This window comes from Nelumbo nucifera, chromosome 3 (assembly GCF_055504915.1).
Source record: "Nelumbo nucifera cultivar China Antique chromosome 3, China Antique-T2T, whole genome shotgun sequence".
Taxonomy (NCBI): domain Eukaryota; kingdom Viridiplantae; phylum Streptophyta; class Magnoliopsida; order Proteales; family Nelumbonaceae; genus Nelumbo; species Nelumbo nucifera.
In genome coordinates, this window is record NC_142651.1 from 108313143 (window position 1) to 108334657 (window position 21515).

The 21515-nt window shown below is 38.5% G+C and overlaps 1 pseudogene across 1 annotated transcript; it reads right to left on the bottom strand.

Annotated features, from left to right (window-relative positions):
• Positions 1-333: 333 nt before the first annotated feature.
• On the bottom strand, positions 334-18372 carry LOC104607052 (aspartic proteinase 36 pseudogene; annotated as a pseudogene). Its single transcript, XR_016083842.1, has 7 exons — positions 18269-18372; positions 17733-18168; positions 12624-12701; positions 8571-11042; positions 6654-6744; positions 915-1018; positions 334-806 (listed from the first exon to the last, which is right to left on the bottom strand). The product of XR_016083842.1 is annotated as an aspartic proteinase 36 pseudogene (transcript).
• Positions 18373-21515: the final 3143 nt, after the last annotated feature.

Below are 21515 nucleotides of genomic sequence, written 5' to 3' on the forward strand. Positions count from 1 at the left end.
ATAGACACAGCAGATCCCAACAAATGACCTGCAATCCATACATTCACATCTCCAATGACAGTAACTGTGTCTTGGACAGCGTCCATTGCAATCTGAATTCGAGAGGTAAAGACGTAAAGTGAAGTTCATTATGGATGAAGTGGAGGTCCAAACTGAGATCTTGTTGGAAGGATTCAGGCTTGGTAATGGATTAATCGTATCACGGAAAGCAACAACATATCTTGGAGATCCCTGTTTTGAGTGCAAAAAATGGAGAAATCTACATTGTCCACAAGTGGACAAATCGACTGGAAATGGAAAAATTCCCACCCAAGGTGGGGCAAGAGCTTCAAGTGGCTCACTTTTTAACAAATTTACCATATGTAATTTTGTACCTGTCAAAGCACTACATTCTCAAGCATGCATGCAAATCTTGTTCACATCAATGCAAGACTTGGTTAATTGTGGTTATTGCTAGGAATGCTTCACTCTCTCCCTCTCTCTTCTTTGTTTTTTTATGTATGTATAGTTAGTTGCAATCCATGAGGGTTTGTGCTCCAAGAAAAATCAACAGTGTGGCCTCCTCCCAAGTAAAAATACAGACCAGAAAAACAGTCAGTGAATATTTAGACCTCTTGTTCCTCTCCCAAAAACCAAGATAAAAAATAGAGGAATTATGTGACATCTTCAGCTATGATGAGTAGAGGAGCTCTTAGCTGTGTGGTCTTCTCCAACAGAGGTATTATTGAAATCTTCTGATCAGTTACCAAGATCTTTGCATTCTCAAATCCAATAATCGTTTTTCTCAGGCTTTGTGACAAACTATGCTGCAATGTAACCAAGGTCAATGTGAAGACAAGTCTAAAGAGCAACATCAAGGGAAAACCCCAAATACATCATATAATTAATAGAGACAAATGGAGCTTGGAACCTACTAAAAGATACAGACCCCCATTCCTTCCACCTCTACAGTTGTCTCAAAGGATGATGAAGATTCACTCAATGCTATCATCATTGCCAGCAGAGATGGAAGCAACAACTGAAAAAATAAAATTAAATAAGTATCTGGTATAAGAATGTACCAGACAACATTAGAAAATGCAAAATAACTTGAAAATAAAAATAGCAATTAACCTTCAATATCATCATGCCTTGGACTGTCTTATCAATCCCTCTCTTGATTGAGATAGGGTTTGCACCAGAAGTAACACTCAATTAGCCTAATTTGATAATTTCACATGAAAGAACTTATTCTGCTGTTGACCCATCACCAACAGAGTCATTAGTTTTACTTGCAACTTTTAACCCAGAATTAGCAATGTCAATACAGAGATCATTCGTAGGCTCCAAATCTCCAATAGTTATAACATCCAACTATTTAGTTGTGCCATTAAATTTTGTTTCAACCACCACTAAAATAAGCCTAGGATGCATCTGGATATCAACCTTTAATAAAACTTGAATAACATCAAGAAAAAGAGCATTGATACAAATTTCCATTAACATTAATTACAAGTATGAAAAGAGAATTAGACATGGACTCAATGACCAATTTGTTGTGTAACTTTAATAAAACTTGAATAACATCAAGAAAAAGAGCATTGATACAAATTTCCATTAACATTAATTACAAGTATGAAAAGAGAATTAGACATGGACTCAATGACCAATTTGTTGTGTAAGGCATTTGATGCCTCTTATGCTTTCCTACTTCTAAATAAATACAACTTCAACCTTATGCTTTCCATTAGGGGACTGCTCCCACTGAAATTTACAGTTAAAACCGAGTTCCGTTAATATATCAATATATATATATATATATATATAATAAATTATATATTTTAATATATGTACTGATGGTGCGCAATCCGGCCGATCCTAGCTGTCAACGACCTTGCCTCTGATTGGAGCAACAGGGGGGCCTGAAACGGAGAAGAAAGTGGGGAATCTCCGAGGAGGAACCCGACGAGATCACTCCGAAGCTCAAGTTAGTATTCTCTCAAAGGCAAGATAAAACCAAATGGCGCAAAGTTCACATACCTCATCCTCGGGGGGTAGAGAGCCTTTTTATAACCACCTTGCGCACTCACTCCGAGGCCTCTGTCAGGTCGGATATGATTACTCTGTGCTTCTGTCAGTTCGGGTGTCATCACCTCTGCTGGACAGAACCGCCACTGCTCCTTGTCAGAGCCGTCTCTGTAACTGGAGATGGCGGTGGCAGGTGGCCGTTGGAATGCGACTGTCAAGCGTCAGATCCTAAGTCAGTCAGGTGCGCTGCCCCTGGATACGGACTCCTTCGGTGTCAGGTACGGTTTGTTCAGTTCGGTGTTCCGGGGGCGAAGTGCTGGAGTGGTGTGCGAGGTTAAGTCCTGAGTTCGGATAGAAGTGTGGCCCGAACTGCTGTGGGGCAGGCCAATTCGGGTTGTTGCCCTTTGTGTTCGTAAGGCTCAGGGCCCAAGGGAGAGCTCGGGCTCCTTACTGGGAGTTCGGGCTCCTTGTGGGGAGTTCGGACCACTGGTTCCTCCTCTCGGAGCTCGCGCCTTGGCAAGCTGTTGTGCCGAACTGTTGCATTTGCCACGTGTTGAGTGGTTATGAGGTCGGGCCAAATCTTCCTTCATCAATTGCCCCCCACTCCTCGTGCTAAGGGTCTTGCCCTGGCGCGGGGAGTTCGCGAGGTGGCGGGTGGATTTGTCTCGTACTTCGGTTTGACTGATAGCGCGAGGTGCGTCGTCAGGATTTTTTGGGTTTCTCGAGCGCCCAAAAGACGGGAAACGCGCTGATCTGCCTACAAATGCTGACAGACGTGACAGCGCGCGCCTTATTTCAAAATTCAAAAAGCGCGTCACTGGGAGACGTGACAACGCGCGCTTTATTTCAAAATTCAAAAAAGCGCACCGCTGGGAGATGCGACAGCAAGCATCTTTTCAAATTTGAAAACGTGCTGCTGCCGCCTTTAATGTTAGGAGACGTGCGGTCAGTTTCGAGAGACGTGTGGCCAGTCACGTCTTGGTCTCAGGAGACGTGCGGTCAGCGCGACTGCGGGCCGTCGGATTGGCTTTGATCTGAGCCGTTGACTCTTGGTTACTGTGGGTATAAATAGTGGGGGGACCCCAGTTGCTTGTCACTTCTACGCTTTGCTTCTTAAGCTCGCGTCCAAGCCTTTAGTTCGCCTTCAAGGTCTTCTGCTCGTGTTCAAGTTCCCGTAGTCCGTTCAAGCATTTTTCCGGGTGAGTACTTTCCTGGGATCCATCTTCTCTCCCCGATGTCTAGCTCGGATAGCTCAGACGATTCTTCAAGGGGGTCCGATGCAGGTTCTACGAACCGAGTTGCATCCCCTGATGGTCCTAGCGAACCGGAGGTAGAGCTCGAGGAAGAGTTCGAACCCGTAGGCCGAGCCGCCTCGGGTAGCTTGGCGTCCACCTCTCGTCGAGGTCGGACGTTAGACAAGTTCGGTCCCTCGACCATGACTCCTGAGGGGCTCCAATCCCTTATTACCTATTACAACTTGCCTGGGGAGTACGCCTACTTCATACCTTCGGGTAGCTTTCCTTGGGAACACGGTCTTGAAGAGATTGTGATATTCCGGGAGCAGCTCGCTGTGGGGCTGCGACTGCCTTTCCATCCCCTCCTTGTCAAGGTCATGAACCCCTTTGGCGTTACTGTCGGCCAACTTCACCCGAACTCCATTCGTAACTTGGTGGGGACAATCTCCCTATTTTGCGAACAGGGCTTCCCTTTAGACTTGGAGATCTTCTCTTCCATCTTAATGCTTAAGAAGCAAGCGGGTCCCCTTCCCGGGCGTAGGCAGGCGTATTACCTGTCTCCCCGCCCGAGTTTTAAGCTTTTACACGAACTTCCCAACAAGGTCCCGGCATGGAAGCGGGATTATTTCGGGGTGCGAAGTGTATTGGGGTGGCCGTTTCAAACCGGGTGGGGAATGGCCGCCCCTGACTCCGGTGTTACGCTTGATAAAGAGACGGCAAAGGGCCTCCGGCAATGGGCACGGCATGGGCTAAAATGCCATCTTTATCTGTCGGAGCCAAGCTCATTGAGGCCGGTTTGAGTTCGGGTAGGTTCCTTACTCAGGTTTGTCTTGTTTTGCTTTGTTCTTTCGCTTTTTCCTGATGCCGAACTCATTTTGCAAGTGTGATGGACTTAGAGAGGACTCGCGGCGGGCACTTGTTTCACGGCATGAAGAGGAGGAAGCGGGTTGCAAAACAAACTCGCGCCGAGGTGCCCCGAGACGCAGAGCCCGAAGTACCGGACTACCCGTCTGTGGATGCTAGGGAACCCAAGATGGCCCCTCCAGTCCATGAGGCGGCAGGGGCTCCTTATGCCAAAGCTACTTATATGGGGGCTCCTGCTTACTCTGAATTCGCTTACACGCGAGCTGGGCCCTCAGGCTCGGGGGCCCAAGGCGAGTTCAGGAGCGTGTTATCACCGAACTACGCTCTGCAGAAGAGTAGGGAGGCCATCTATCCTGAGGAGGTCGCAGTATGGTCCAAGCTTCCTTTGAACCAGGTAGCTTGTCGTGCTGCCACTCATGCCATGGTGGTAAGTCAGATTTCTTGTCCGACTCTTTGCTTTTATCCTTCTGTCGTTCCTTTGATCATTTTGTTCTTCCCCTTTTGGTAGGTGAATTCTTCAATCCATGCCTTGGTGGCCCAGGTGGAAAGGAGCTCGAGGTAGGCGCGAGCTGCCGAAGAGGCCTTCCGTGCTGTCGAGGCGGCTTCCTGAGCTGCTGAGGCGGCTGCTCGCGCTGCACAGGCCAGGCAGGCGAGGTCTCAGAGAGATGCTTAGGCCATGGGAGTTGTGGTAAAGCATATGGCGGACCTGAGGCTGGACTTGCAGCATCAGGTTGAATATCTTCAGGAGGATATCAGGGAGAGGACGTAGATTTTTTCCCAAGGCATTGAGGATGCCAAGAAGAAGGCTGTTGACGAGTACATTGTTTTGCCGCGCTTTGATGACCTGATGGTGGACTCGTACAGAAAGGGCTTTAAACTAAGCCGGTGGATGATCCGGAATGCATACCCCGAGCTTGATATTAGTGCGATATCCACCTCGCGCATTACTCAGGAGATGGCCGACGCCGCTGATGGTGAGCCGGATTCCGAGGGCGAGGCAAGACCTTTAGGTGTTGTCGAAGTGCCTTCTGATGAAGAATAACCACCTCCGGGCCTGTGAGCTCCCTTTTTTTTTTGTTCGAAATGTACACTCCCTTATTTTGGAATGGAATCTCTTTTGTTTAAGTGTTGGTTGTCAACGACCTTGCCTCTGATTGGAGCAACAAGGGGGCCTGAAACGAAGAAGAAAGTGGGGAATCTCCGAGGAGGAACCCGGTGAGATCACTCCGAAGCTCAAGTTAGTATTCTCTCAAAGGCAAGATAAAACCAGATGGCGCAAAGTTCACATACCTCGTCCTCGGGGGGTAGAGAGCCTTTTTATAACCACCTCGCGCACTCACTCCGAGGCCTCTGTCAGGTCGGGTATGATTACGAACCCGATGAGATCACTCCGAAGCTCAAGTTAGTATTCTCTCAAAGGCAAGATAAAACCAGATGGCGCAAAGTTCACATACCTCGTCCTCGGGGGGTAGAGAGCCCTTTTATAACCACCTCGCGCACTCACTCCGAGGCCTCTGTCAGGTCGGGTATGATTACTTCTATGCTTCTGCCAGTTTGGGTGTCATCACCTCTGCTGGACAGAACCGCCACTGCTCCTTGTCGGAGCCGTCTCTGTAACTGGAGATGGGCGGTGGCAGGTGGCCGTTGGAATGCGGCTGTTAAGCGTCAGATCCCAAGTCAGTCAGGTGCGCCGCCCCTGGATACGGACTCCTTCGGTGTCAGGTACGGTTTGTTCAGTTCGGTGTTCCAGGGGCGAAGTGCTGGAGTGGTGTGCGAGGTTAAGTCTTGAGTTCGGATAGAAGTGTGGCCCGAACTGCCGTGGGGCAGACCAGTTCGGGTTGTTTCCCTTTGTGTTCGTAAGGCTCGGGGCCCAAGGGAGAGCTCGGGCTCCTTACTGGGAGTTCGGGCTCCTTGGGGGAGTTCGGACCACTGGTTCCTCCTCTCGAAGCTCGCGCCTTGGCGAGCTATTGTGCCGAACTGTTGCCTTTGCCACGTGTTGAGTGGTTACGAGGTCGGGCCAAATCTTCCTTCATCATGTACTATTATATAAATAATAAACTTTGGTTAATTCGATTTTTTCCATTACTTTCAAACCTGAAAACTGAAATCGATCAAAACTAAAATTTTCGATTTGGTTTTTTGGTTTTAACCAAACAAAGCTCACCCCTATTACTACATACAGCAGTTTGCTTTTCCTCAAGTAATTCTTTCCATAATCTAAAACAAGATTTAGGTTTGTACAATAACGAGATAAGAGTGGATCTGATATACTTTGAGTTGATCAACTTGTCCCAAATGCTTTTGTTTGGAAACACTTTGAGTTGATCAACTTAAACCAGGCTTTAAGTCTGAAAGCCCTCTTGATATAAAAAAAGAGATCTTATGCAAGCCTCCTTAAGTGGGCTTGCAAATTTTTTTCCATGATATGAATAGCCACCAAAAAAAGTTAGCAAACAATTTATTTATTCTATGAATAACAATTCAGGAGGAGCAGTCACACATGAATAATTAAGCTCTAAAGGACATGCTTGATTAGAGTGACCTTACCTCCAATTGTCAAAAGTTTAGCCTTCCAACCTTCAATTATAGCTTTGATCTTTCGAATGATAGGCTCAAAGCAACAATCCTCAAGTGCTTCCTGCCCATATGCACACCAAGATAAGTGAGTGGTAACTATTTATGAGAAAACCCTGTAACATTTTTTATCATGTTAATTTTGCTGCTGGGCATTTTACTATGAACAATGAAGCATGATTTCTCCTTGTTGACCAATTGGCATGATTTATCCAATTCAAATCTTATTTATCAAGCACATTGCATTTTAAAAAATAAATAATAATTAATGAAATATCATTTTCAAGGCATTGACACCTACCAAAACTTAAAATATCAAGGGGGTGTTCTTCCAAGTGCATTTTTTTTCTTGTTGTGAATTACAAAAACAAATTAAACCATCTATTTTGATGACAAATTAGTTACAAAAATAAAAACATGGAAAACATGTTCTTGGTTGTATACATGTTTTTTGGCACCCAAACTAAGATAAAAACGTTTTCTAGAATTTCTGGTTTAAGAATCATATTTTCATATAATGATCTCTCACCATCTTTCATAAATCATACAATATCAGTACTTGTAAAATTTGTTTTAGTTTTAAAAACCATCATTTTGATGGTTTCAAAAATATGAATTGATTCTTTTTTTGAAATAAAAAAAAAACTTGTTTTTGCTTCTCAAAACAAAGACACAGTTCAAGAACAATCATGGGATCACTTATGATCCCTGGTAGATGTTCAAACTGAGAAGAGGAAAAAAAAAAGAAAAAAGACAATGACATATATGTTTCTTTCTGGTTTTAGGTTAAACTAGACCCATTTGATGTTGATCCTGATTGTCTAAATATAGCTCCAGGTAGAAAATTATGGGGCCCAAACAAAATATGACTTATTGCTTTTCTTTAATGAATAAGTTATTAAGTAGGTTGTGAGCTCCTTCTGGATGAAGCTGAGATTGGGTTGATTGTTATACATGATAATATCTTGAAATATTTTACTCTATAACTATTTAGGGGGTGTTCTACAATATGAATGCTTTTGTCTTCATTTGTTTTTGAAATTGTCACATCAGTGAGAAAACGAAAACATGCTTTTGAATGACGTTTCTGTTTTGAAAAGCAAAAACAAGATGGTTTTGTTCCAAAGAACAATACATGTTTTGAAACTACAAAAATAGTGGTTTTTTTTTTAAATGAAAGAAAGTTTTGCATTATATAAATTATATGGTTTATGGAATATGATATTAAATAACCAAATAAAAAGCATGTTATCTAAATTAGGAATTCAATAATACATATTTTTTTCAGCTTTGGAAGCATAAAACACACATACAACCAAGAACAAATTTCTTTCTTTAATAATCAACAATTTGTTTTCAATCCCAAGGCACCATGTTTGTGAAACCAAAAATCAAGGAGGTCTGGGCTTCAGGAAAATTGAGGAATTCAACAAGCCTCTCTTCTCAAAAGTCAAAACAGAGATGGAGACTCTTCACAGCCAAATCAGAACTCTGGGCCAAAATCATCAAACAACAGTATATCAAGTCCAAGTCTATCTTCAAGCTAACAAAAAAACCAAGGGACTCTTGGTGGTGGAAGCAAGTAGTAGTTTTATTGGATGAGCTGAAAGGGAATCTGTTTTGGCAACTAAAATATGGAAAATCCATTCACCCACTTGATCCTTGGATTCCATCCATACCAAAGGCACCTCAACACTCAAACCTAACCTCCAAGGCCAACTACAAATGGAAAGGGTCAGTGAACTAAGGGACCAAGAAGGGCATTGGAACCTCCCCCTACTACAACAACTATTTGAGGAAGAAACAATAAACCACATCATACAACTAAACAGAATTCCATCCAAAGACCCAAACAAACTCCTATGGAAGAGTTCAAGAAAAGCAACATACTGTGTCAAAACAGACTACAAATTCTTTATATCAGCTACCATCCTCCTCAAGACCACATGAGAACTGGAATCTCATCTGGAAAACAAAAGTGCCCTTCAGGTTTCAAATATTCATGTGGAAGGCATGGTGGGGTGGAGTGAAAACCAGAGACAAACTCCTTTTTTTATAGGAAACATAAAAACTCTGCCCTTTATGTAATGCTGCTATAGAATCATAGCAGCATCTCTTCTTTCAGTGTTTCTTTGTGAGGCCATCTGGCTTACAGCCCAAATTGGAATTAACCCTGAGGAAGTAAATAACAAACAGCTGAGTCAGTTCGTCACTGATTGGGCAACAAAAAAGTTAAAAAACTTACCACCAAACCTCAGACAGAGGTATATTGCCAAAATTTTCATCATTTTCAGACTCATATGGGACGTGCGTAATGCAAAGATCCATCAACAACACATACTTGATCCCGCTAGAGAAAGCTGATTCATACATAGAACCCATTGACAACTCTGAACAAGCAGCAGACAATGCCTGGGGAGACTAAACAGAACACAGATGCCTATATTTATGTGGGTGGCTCATATGATCCAGCAAAGGGAACAGTGGGGACAGGTATTGTCTTATGTGATTTCAACAGATAGTCAAAGGATCAGAGCTGCTTCAAGTCTTCAAGCTGAATGGAAAAGAAGAATGCACCGACTGGCAAGTGATACACCTCAAGGAAGAAGCAACTAACATTTGGATTCAATTGCAATCTCTTTCTCTCTCTCTCTCTCTCTCTGAAAGACTTTAAACTAATTCATTCAACTCAGAACTTCTTTTTAAACTCCATCTATTTCCGTTAATCCTAATAGACACAATTTGAATGAATTTTAGTGAAAAGTCTCTGGTTACAATGACAGACATCATGCCTAATGCTTTGTATGTAGAGAAAATTTTGGATTCTATTAAATCAGGTAGGTAGGCTGCAAGTCGGGATGAAGCCAAACCTAGCCCAACCCTAAGTTCTAAACTCCCAACCGATTCCTTAAAATCTTGTAGAACTTCTTAATTTAAGATCTTAACTCAACTATCACTACATATATTAACCCTATGTTTTATTAATATTTGTTTTTTTTATTGGTTCTCTAAGTACAAAATTCAGAAAAAAGTGTTTAAAATGGCTATAGTTTATTATGAGTTATGATTTATAATAGATCTTTTATGGGCAGCTAGTTATGGGTGGCAAACCATAGAGAGGAAATAAAGAATAAAATATTAAAAAAACACAAAATATGTTATTAATATATGAAGGTAGGTGGTGGGGGCTATACAACTATCATGCATCTAAACAAATATGAAATGTACTATAGAGTTGGGTTCAGGTTGGGTGGGGTTGCCCGAGGGGTCAACCCTAAACCAATTCGAAGTAAAGTCGGATTCATAAATTTCAACCCTAACCCTAACCTTAACATCAACCCGACCCAACATAACCCGTCTTTTTTTGAGTTGGGTTATGGTTGGGTTTGGGCCAACCCAACCCAAGTTGCAGCCTTACAGGTAGGGGTTCAACTCAGGTTTGTCTAATTAGCATTATTCAAAAATTTTTTCACACAAGGAAGTTCCCACAAGAAAGGGGTAGCAAGTTCCCACAAATCACACAAGGAAGAGCTCCTGGATTGAAGGTTGAAGAGGCATCCCCAAACTTTTGTGCTTCACGGGCTAACCAGTCAGAGGACGACCTTGTTATCTTCTCAATTCCTTCTTGGTGTAATTCAGAGTGTAGAGAAGTCTCACGTAGTCCTCTGTATTTGCATCATATACAAGTCCAAGGTCGAGCGCCTTGTTAGGATTGAGGTGACCTGCTCCCATGGCTAGAGGACTAGTGGGTTGCTCGTTGACCATTAGTTCTGTGATGGGTTTGAGAGTGTTATTGAGTGAATCTTCTGTGGTCATCATGGCAGATCGAATGGCCCTTGGCTTCTTCTGGAGCTGTAAATAGCAACTCTTGGTGTTGGCTTTGTTCCAATACGTATCAGAGTTGCTCTTGGATCATGTCTTACATTCAGGTACTTCAGGATTGCTTGACCTTCCTGGTGACCCACGAGAATGGCTGGAAATGAGAAGTGGAGGTAGGGTTCTATGTAATTACCTGTGTATAAGAAGATAGCTCCGTCTACTCCTGTGTTGCGAACATTGGGGATTTGTAGATCAATGTTGTGATCTCCTAAAAATTTACTGTTATAGCTACTTGTGCATTCAGACATGACAATCTTGTGACCAACATTATTCAAATCTTGTGTGTACAGTCACCTGTGAAGACAAGGGGTACTCAGGTCAGTGATGAACCTCCATACAAAGATGCACCTGCAATTGAAACACCATAGCTACTGTACTGCTTGATATCAGTCTGCATGGAACAATCTCTGATGAACTGCTCACACTTGGCTGTCCTGTGTTGATAAATTCATCCACACCAGAAATTGTGGAGACACAATGAACCTGAAAAAGTAAATGTGCAACTTAATCAGCATTCTTCATGAAAAACTTGAAGGAATTGCATTGTCTGTTTAGCTTACAGTCATAATTAGCCCATCCAATGTGTTGATTAGCTAGATCAGAAACAAAAAACTTGTCTCTTAGAACAAGGTCAGCAGATAAAAAAATAAAAATAAAAAATATTAGTTTTCTTCTCTTAAGTTAGGCTTACCAACTCACAGCTTTAATAACTCATGTACTAATTGAGGCACACACACACACACAAGATTACTGGTATTGACATGGAATCCACATCACTCAAAATGTAGTTGCCAATATCATGATTTTGTTTCAGACAGCAAAACTGCTATGCAACAGTTTGACATTTCATAAAAATGAAAGGAAGCATTTCTAATGTCTTAAAGTAGAAAGGATTTAGAGAATCTAAACAATGTAGGAAGTCTATTGATGATTAAAAAAATGTGGGAAGTTTAATGATAAAACATTTACTGACAAAAAAAAAAAGATTGTTGGAGAAGTCAGAGTTGGCAAAACTAGCTAAACCTCATAACGGACTTTTAGTCAAAGTTCTATCCTGATGTAATTTGATTAGTTGCTGCAGATTAATAAAATAACAGAGTTCTTATGTATGTTAACAGTTGACAATGCTCTCATGGACCATATTCCATGATATTGTAAGGACCAATTATTGTGATTTGCATAGTTGCATCTCAAACTACTTAACATAGACAATAGTTGGGATTTCTCTGAAAACAATGTAGAGAGTGTGCATATCTAAAAAGGCCATTATCCAATGGTGGCCCACTAGCCCTGCCATTTGGGGTCTTGAGAGGGGTAGACTGGATAGTCCTAACTTTTGTCATTTTCTTTTGCATAAAGTGGCTGCTGCTCTCACTCTCATGATATGAGAGTGCACATATCTCTCATCCAAAAATAGTATTATTCAAGGAACTTTTCAAGCAGTTTACTTCTATCCAACCCATGCCTAACACTTCATTGTGAAAAGTTGTTTATTAGATATGGTTGTTGCATAACTTATGCCCACTCTCTAAAGGTTTTGGCAACTAAGCTTCTGTGTAGTGGATAAATAGTGGAAATACCTTTAAATGTTTTCTACATTGCAAATGCATTTATGAAATTTTCTTTGCTATTTCTCTCTATTGGATATAGTGTGATGCCCTTATTTATTGCAATGTATTTAGGAGTTTGTGTACACACTACACAGATTACATTTGGAAATGAGTTTAATAATGGCATTTCATGTAACCAAAAAAGTGAAGAATTATCAAAAAATCACAAATCATGAAATACAAAATTAGAAAAAACAAAAACTCAGTTATACTTCACATTTACACAACCTTCAAAACCTAAAATTCAAGAAATCAATGACGGTGGCACAAGAAGTGCTAGGGGTAGACCAAAAAGGACATGGATAAGTAGTAAGAAATAATTTAAGAACTAATAATTTAACAGTGGATAAATTGAATGAATTGGCGAAACAGGATTCATGTAGCCAACCCCATATAGCTAGGATAAAGCATCGATGGTAACAATGATGACATATTAGGGATGATTGTTTATGACCTGGCCTGGCTTGAAAATTTTTGGGCTCAGGCAACCACAATTCTCCCAGGCCTAGCTCGGCTTTGACCCGCATTAAGCCTGCAAAAAATTAAGATATGTGATGTTATATTAGGATAAACCTAGTATTAGTTGTAACCTCAAAATAGACTTTCAGCCTACAACCATTAACTGTAACCTCAGAATGGACTTTTAGTCAAATTCTTTATCGCAAAATAACTGATGTGGTTGAAGATCTATAGATTTAGAATTGTCTTGAGAAATCCTACAGCTTGTCTGTGATGTTTGGGCACACATTAGACTTTAATATCTTGGTATTAACAAAAGGAGCAAATACTATTAAATTAATAATAAGATAATAATAACAATAATAATAATAATAATAATAAAACACTAATACACTATTACCAAAATATTAGTAAAATAATAATAAAATAATAGTACTATAACAAAATATTAATAAATTAATAATAACAAAAAGATATTAATTATCAAATATAACAATAAAATATAAATAACATTATTAATAGCTTAATAATAAAAAATAATAAGTTAACAATGAATTAATAAAAAATATTATAAAAATAATAAATAATATAAAAGCAATAATAAAATAAGAGTATATTAAAAATAAAATAATAATAAAAACATTAGTAAAATATTCATAAAATAATTATACTATAATAAAATATTAATGACTTAATAATAAAAAATAAAAGATATTAATTTATTAAATAATAATCATAATAATAATAAGTATAAATAAAATGTTAATATATTATAATTAAAATAATAATAAAATACTAACATATTATTTATTAAATAAGAATAAATTAATTTTAAAATAATAAACAAAAATAATAAAATAATTAATTATTAATAAGATATTCATAAATTAATGATAAATACTAAAATATTAATTATTAAAAACTAATAAAATAACAATAACAATGTACTAATAAAATAATAATTATATATTCATAAAGTAATAATAAATACTAAGACATTTAAGTCTAATGTGTGCCCAAACATCACAAACAAGTTGTAGGGTTTCTCAAGACAATTCTAAATCTACAAATCTACAAATCTACAATCACATTAGTTATATCGAGATAAAAATTTGACTTAAAGTACATTATGAGGTTACAATTAATGGTTGTAGGCTGAAAGTCCATTATGAGCTTACAACTAATACCAGGTTTATCCTGATATAGCTAAGCATCACAAATCTAAATTTTTTGTAGACTTAATGTAGGTCCGGGCTGGGCCAGGCCTAGTTGAAATGTGGTTGCCTGGGCCTAAAAATTTGCAAGCCAGGCAAGCCAAGTCAAGTCATAAACAGTCATCCATAATATGTCATCATCATTATCATCCATGCTTTATCTTAGCTATATGGGGTTGGCTACACAAATCCTACTTCGCCAATCCATTCAATTTAAAGTCATGTCCACTGTTAAATTATTAGTGCCTAAATCATTTCTTACTATTTCTACCCATGTCCTTTTTTGTCTACACCTATCTCTTCTTGTGTGGTGGTCATTGATCTCTTGAATTTGAGGTCTTGGAGGTTGTGTAAATGTGAAGTAAAACCAAATTTTTGTTTTTCCTAATTTTGTATTTCATGATTTGTGGTTTGTTGGTAATTCTCCACTTTCTTAACTACATGAAATGTTATTATTAAACTCATATTCAAATGTAATTTGTGTAGTGCATACACAAAATCCTAAATACATTGCAATAAATCAGGGCATAACACCATATCTAATAAAGAGAAATATGAAAGAAAATTTTCATAAATGCATTTGCAATGTAGAAAACATTTAAAAGTATTCCCACTATTTATCCACTACATAGAAGCTTAGTTATCAAAACCTTCGAAAAGTGGGCATAAGTTATGCAACAGCTATATCTAATAAACAACTTTTCACGATGAAGTGTTAAGCATGGGTTGGATAGAAGTAAACTGCTTGAAAAGTTCTCATGAATACTATTTCTGAATAAGAGATATGTGCACTCTCATACGTGAGAGTGAGAGCAACCACTTTGTGCAAAAGAAAATGCCAAAGGTTACAAGTTAGGACTATCTAGTCTACCCTTCCCAATACCCCAAATAGTAGGGGCCAATGGACCACCATTTGATAATGGCCTTTTTAGATATGTGCACTCTCTACTTTGTTTGCAGGGAAATCCCAACTATTGTCTATCTTAAATAGTTTGAGATGCAATTATACAAATCACAATAATTGGTCCTTATAATATCATGGAATATAGTCCATGAGAGCAGTGTCAACTATTAACATATATAAGAACTTCCTTATTTTGTTAAATGTATTTAATTTCTTAGTTTTACATGTCATGAAAAATAATAACTTAATGGGTGATTACTTTAAGCAAAATAATGCTTTCATGTATACATCATAATAATCTATAAAATTTTTTACAATGAACTTTATGAAAAATATACAGATACATACATGTCTAGGCATGTATACAAACATATACATAATATATTTACATATAATACATCTAGATATAAACATATGTTTATTATGTATGTTAGAAACCACAAGGATGTGCACACATGACATAAATGCAAAGGCTAGCATCTAGCTGGTACTCATTCACTGTATTTTGGACTAGAACATACAATGGAGAAACATTTAAGTCAGGATTCAAACCTCATAAAATATCCATCCCTTGGTTTTGAACTCTTTGGAAGCCAATGCACCACAATTATGCCCCATCCAGGGAGAAAAGTTAAAATTTTGAATTGAAACCATTTGGTGGCATAATAGCAGTACTTTTTGATCAATGAAAGAGAATTCCATTAATATGAGGAAAAGGTATAGATTATGATTATAGATTCTGAATAGCCTCGACTACCCCACTAAAACTTGACATGTCAACTTTCAATTTTGGTTTTCACCCTTACAACTGAGCCCAAAAGCAATGATCCCTATTAGCCCCTTGTTTTGCTAGTTGGTCTGCAAATCCATTAGCCGCTCTTGGGGTCCACTGAGTTATTAATTGCATATCCTTGGATAGATTTTTAAACTTCTTGATTTAATTTCTGAAGCGCTAGGGTATTCTTTCACTTTGCTTTAGCCAGCTTTGGAATCACCTTCCACAACAAGTTTTCTCACCCCCAAATCCTTGGCTTTTTGTATCCCCAAAACCAATGCCTTTAATTTAGCTTATCACCACTTCATTCACTCAACTACCCAAAAAAAATGAAAAAGAATAAAGAATAAAATCATCCCTACAAGTACATAATATGTATTTTTCATAAAAATCACAAGTTAAAAAACTTACAACATCACCCTGTTTTATGAGGTGCTCCATGGGACTTAAGATCATGGATGCACTCCCAGCAAAGTTTAAGCTAACCGTAGGGAATATCCCATCAACACTGAATGTAAAGGACATGTGCATTTCAAATATTAAGTTAAGGATCTAGCGGTAGAGCTTTTTAAAGTCTAGCATCCATTAAAGTAGGAAGTTGTATTCCAATGATACATGTTGGTGATTTGATAACATTGATTTCCTTTAGAAGGAAATGATACCTATTGGTGAAACAACATTATTTATCTACACAAGAAAAATGGAAGAAATGAACTTCAGAGATCATGAATATAATTTATTTCACGATTTCCTTCCCCAACAATGAAAACTAAGTAGTCAATTGATTAACTTCAATCTTTTACAAATAAAAGGTGTGGGTTTATAATCCTTTCCATAGCCTGCTACAAAGTATTTCACGTCAATTAAATTGTTAAAAAATTGTGTTCCTGTAACTTACAACATTGACAAATGGATTATATGCTTTTGTTGCAAGGTATGCCAAAGTTGTTGCAGAATATAAACTGATGTTTAGACAAGAAGAGATGATATGGCATGATAGATATGTGGACCAAAGAACAAATATGATGGCATAATGACTAGTGCAATGTTTTAAAACACGGAGGCGTGACACAAGGCGTTCCACTACCTAGAAAGCATGAGACATAGTTCAGAACATAAGAAGCGTAAGCCTCCCGAATACAATAAGGGATAAGCCTCCTTTCGAGGAGGGAGATGAGAAGGGAGGAGGAAGAATAGTGTATATATAACTAGTGTGAGAATAATCATGGATTGACACTAGCCCTTATTTGATCACATAGTCATGGATGGATGATTAAACATGTCAAAGAGGAAATTCCATGGATTGACAAAACTAGAGTGAATATATAACTAGCACGAGAATAGTGTAATATTAGTACTGGAGACCAAGATATGGTTCTATAATTTCTTCTGTTACCTTGGTTCAATAATTCATAACAAGGGAGAGATTGAGGAGGATATTGCCCATATAATTAGTTCATCCAAAAAGTTGAGTGATTAGGGAATACCACTCGGGCTACAAGGAAAGTTTTACAACCATAAAGCCAACAATGTTGTTGTATGGAACAAAGTGTCAAGAAATAAATTAAAAAAAAAACATGTCTAAAAGCTAACCATGAAAGTAAATATGAATGTTGAAATGGTTAAATGGTAAAATTGGAAAAGATAGGATTAGAAATGAACATACTCATGGAAATCTAGGAATAGCTTCAACAAGTGATAAAATGAGGAGGAAATAGAGTAAGATGGTGATCAAAAACGTTGTAACAAGCTTTAACCAAACTAGTATAAATATCCATATGATAAACGCAAAGTTGTGATATAAATGAAATAGAACAGGAGGAAGCAAACAAGCCTTAACCAAATAGTTCTATAGGTAAGTAAAGATCATCAACTACTAGCTAGGGTTCTAATTTCTTTTCTCTCCTTGAAACATAGACTTCCAAAGACGGTGCGAGTGGACAAACTCCATATTTTTAAGAATCAAAACAACTATCTGATTATCAACATCCAACCTCTAAAATTTATAAATGTGTTCCAGAATAAAGAAAAATGTCCTTTGCGGATAAAAAAGAAAAAAAAAATGCAAGTGTTTCCAATATGTCCATTCACAACTTTTTTATGGTACTAATAATCCAAACAAACTTGAGGTCAGAGAGGAAACTGTAATGATTCGGCTACATGAAAAAAAAATGGCAAATAAAAGATAATAGCTCCAAGAAGAGGACGTACTGATTTGGAACAAGAGGATAGACAATATTTGGCTCCACAATCCCACCAAAAACCAATATACCTCCACCACTATTAGCTCCTATAAGCAATGAGAAAACACCTTTGGTGCAACTCCTCGTGAGGATAGTTGTGAAATGACAGACAATTCGTGCTGCCCAAACCCAAAAATCCCATTAACTGCTGTCTGGCTTGGTCAAATCTCCAGACTGATAGTTGCTACTTCCGTCTCAAACACGAAGGATTTCTTGAGAACTGTGTCAAAGAAGAACATATCTTCTACACTTCCATCACCATACTAAAAGGAGTAACCACACTGGGAATTCTGAGCAGTGCAGCCACCATCTAAAGTTTGAACCGCCAAATCACATATTTCATCTGAACAAGATACTAGAGAAGTTGTGGATGAGGCGATAACGTCAAAGAAATTCAAAGCAATCTGCAAAAATGTAAATATTGGTAATGATTTCATCTACAAAAATGTCAATGGAATTGAAAGAAGAGGAAGGAGGCGGAAAAAGAAAGAAAAAAAGCTTTACATTCGGGCCCCTATATTTGGGGCAACCAGTGCAGGCATTGCAGGTGATCCACAAGACATCACTTCCATGTCAATTTGTACATAGAATTCTTTTGGAGGAGTCCCCAAATTTTACTCTAGTAAAATAGAGTCTGGTTCAAAGAAAAAGAAGTGTGTCAAAACCATCACAATAAAATATTAGAAACAAAGAAAAAGAGAATTACTTGCGCTGTTACACACCGATAAATCCCCACCCAGTAGAGTCTTAAAGAGATCAAAAGCCGAAGAAATTAAACAAATAGAGAAGAATAATCAACATCTTCGAAAGCCCATCTATGAAGTACGTCAGAAGAACCAAAAGAGAAAGAACAATATAGACTCACATAGCTGTCAATTTACAAACTAAAAACCTCAGAATATCAACAATCATCAAATCCGGAACCCATTAAACAAAGAAAAGAAAAATAGTAAAGAAGCAAAGAATATCAGAAAGCCCATCAATATAAATTACAAAATAACCAGACCCGGAAGCCAAGAAGAGAAAATTAAGGAGCAAAATAAAACGAATTCAAGAAACAAGACGCGGAAGCCAAACGCCATCCTCAATTAAACCACGGACCAAAAAAAAAAAAAAGCAAAATTGACCTTTCCACCCTGCAAGATTCGGCGGTGCCTAATCCTGTCACGAGCTCTATGCTCACTCAGCTCAACTCTCTAGTCCACCGGAAAGGCTTTTGAGCTTCAGCCTCTTCGAAAATCCACAAAACAGCACCGCCAGAAAGAAGACGGCGCCCAAAACCAAGATCAGGCATGATTAAACACCAGCATTTCCTTTTGATTCGCTTCTCACCCTCTCTTCTATCTCATTCCCAACAACAACAAAAACAGAAAAAACAAACCATACAATTCAGATGCGAAAATCGAGGTCAGTGTCTTTCTGTATCACTGAAAGCACAAAAAGAATGAGAGCGAGAGAGAAAGTAAGAGACATACTAGAAACTACCCAGGGTCCCATGCAGAGAGAAATCAAGAAGAGAATAAAAAGACGTTCGACGAGACCACCATAACGGCCACTAACAGAGGATTCAAAATCAGATTACATTACTGTAAATATATATGTTTTCTTTCCTTACCAGTTATTTTCACCTTTTAACACGCACTCCCCACACTGGTTTCGGGTCAGGATGGTAACAGCCTGTGGGTCCCCCAGTTCACTGGCACAGATGTCTGCATTTGCATTTGTATATCCATTTTTATCCAAATTTTAAGATACACGGAATCATTTCTTTCTTCGAATCCAACGGTTGATATTCTCGTGCTCAAATGATGGCTGTCTTATCACGCACAGGGTTCTTTATGTGCAAAAACGACCGACACCGACAGGATTACGACACCTCCGGCACCGCGCATCTTAACGCCTCTCTGCTTACTCAGCTTACACGTGGCCCAAGAGATTATGAAATTACCGAATTGAATCTCTTGGACCACACGACAGTGACACGTGTAGATTTCTTTGTACGTTTAAAGAGAATCTTCTTTAGCAATTAGGTCCGATTATGATTGGTCGAAACTCTTCCTGTAATTGCAAGAATTGAAATAATTTAAAAAACAAACCAATAACCGATCTCCACTCTGGTTCCTCTTGTAATTGACATATAGAAGCACGTAATTTTCCTTTTGGCAAAATTAAAAAAAAAAAAACACTTTGAAATTTTATTTGTTTACATATATCCCAAAAATCACCTCCAACCAATAAAACATTTATTTATTTTGATGGGAAACCAAATGTAACATTAGAACTTGCGTGACAAGATAATTCAAAACCCGCTTATTGACCTATACAAATCTATAAATCTATCCAATTAAAGAGCTTTAGAGCTATATAGCCCGTGTCTCTCTTTTCAGATCTCATGAAGTGAGTGATCTGGCAGACTGAGAGATATCTGCAATTTGTCAATCTTTTAGAAATCCCAATTGGAAGGGAGAGATGAGATCTTGCATGATAGGTGAGACTAACCATTTGAAAATGAGCTTGTATAAGATTGCATAAGCTGATTGTCTGATATGGTTATATTGTAGATGAGGGAGAAGGCTGTCCAACAAGTGGGTGTCAAAAAATTCTGGCAAACCCACTGGTCTCCGTGATAGCAGAATTGAAGAGAGAAGCTATTTCACTATTGTTGGAACATGGAAGTCCATGACCCATTAGGAGCTTTCATCCACTCTATGCTATTTTACACGTTTCAGTTGTTAACCATGCAGTGAAAGAATTTATTATTTCCATCACCATCCCTTAACCAGAGCTCCCTAGGACTTGAGCTTCCATGGTTGTTTCTCTTTGAGAAAAGCCAGTAACGATATTGCTGAGTCAATGATTTTATTTGAGATGCAGCATTATTATTACTACTAGAGACCAACATTTTGCTCCCATTCTTCTACTATGACCTAGGTGCAATGAGGATGGTCAGTCCAAAAGGAGAGGAAGTAAAGGGGGAGATGTCTATGGTTAGTTGATTACACATAACTTTTCGTTGAATATACTCTATACTCACTCATGGAGAACGAGCCCTTGTGAAGTTGATGGAGTTGTCAAAGTGAGGTATGGGTCTGAATGTAATAGGCATGTTTGGTAAGCACAATGAGTGAGTATGTAATAGCTGTGTGACATATGTCTCAGTTAATGTGCCTTTCATCTAAACTTTTTTGCTCCATTAGACAAAAATTATCCATTATTTTATTATCTTTGTCCAAATAATTAAAAATAAAAAACAATGAAAAAAGAAAACATAAATGAGTCCCAAGTCCCAATACGTTTAGATTTTCCTTTTTCATTGTTTTTATTTTTTATTATTTTGACAAAAATAATAAAATAATAGATAATTTCTGTCTAATGGGACAAAAACGTTTGGATGAAAGGCACATTAACTAGGAGTCTAGGACATGTGTCACACAGCTACTACGTGCTCACTCATTGTGCTTACCTAACGTGCCTACTACATCCGGACCCGGTGTACATGGCCACGAGTGAGGCATATCTTTGCTCAAGAATATCCCATGCACCCTTGGCAGATTTAAAACCAACCATGTAGGGTAGAGCAGATGTGGAAAGAGGTGCTTAAATCCAAAATAGTACCATTTAATTACATTCAACCAATCATGTTAAAGTCTATTTACTTTTCATTCGTTTATGTTTCACAAAGTGTACTCTCACTTTTAACAAGTGATATACTTACCATCACTTTCAAGGCGGATGCACTGTATAATTTTGC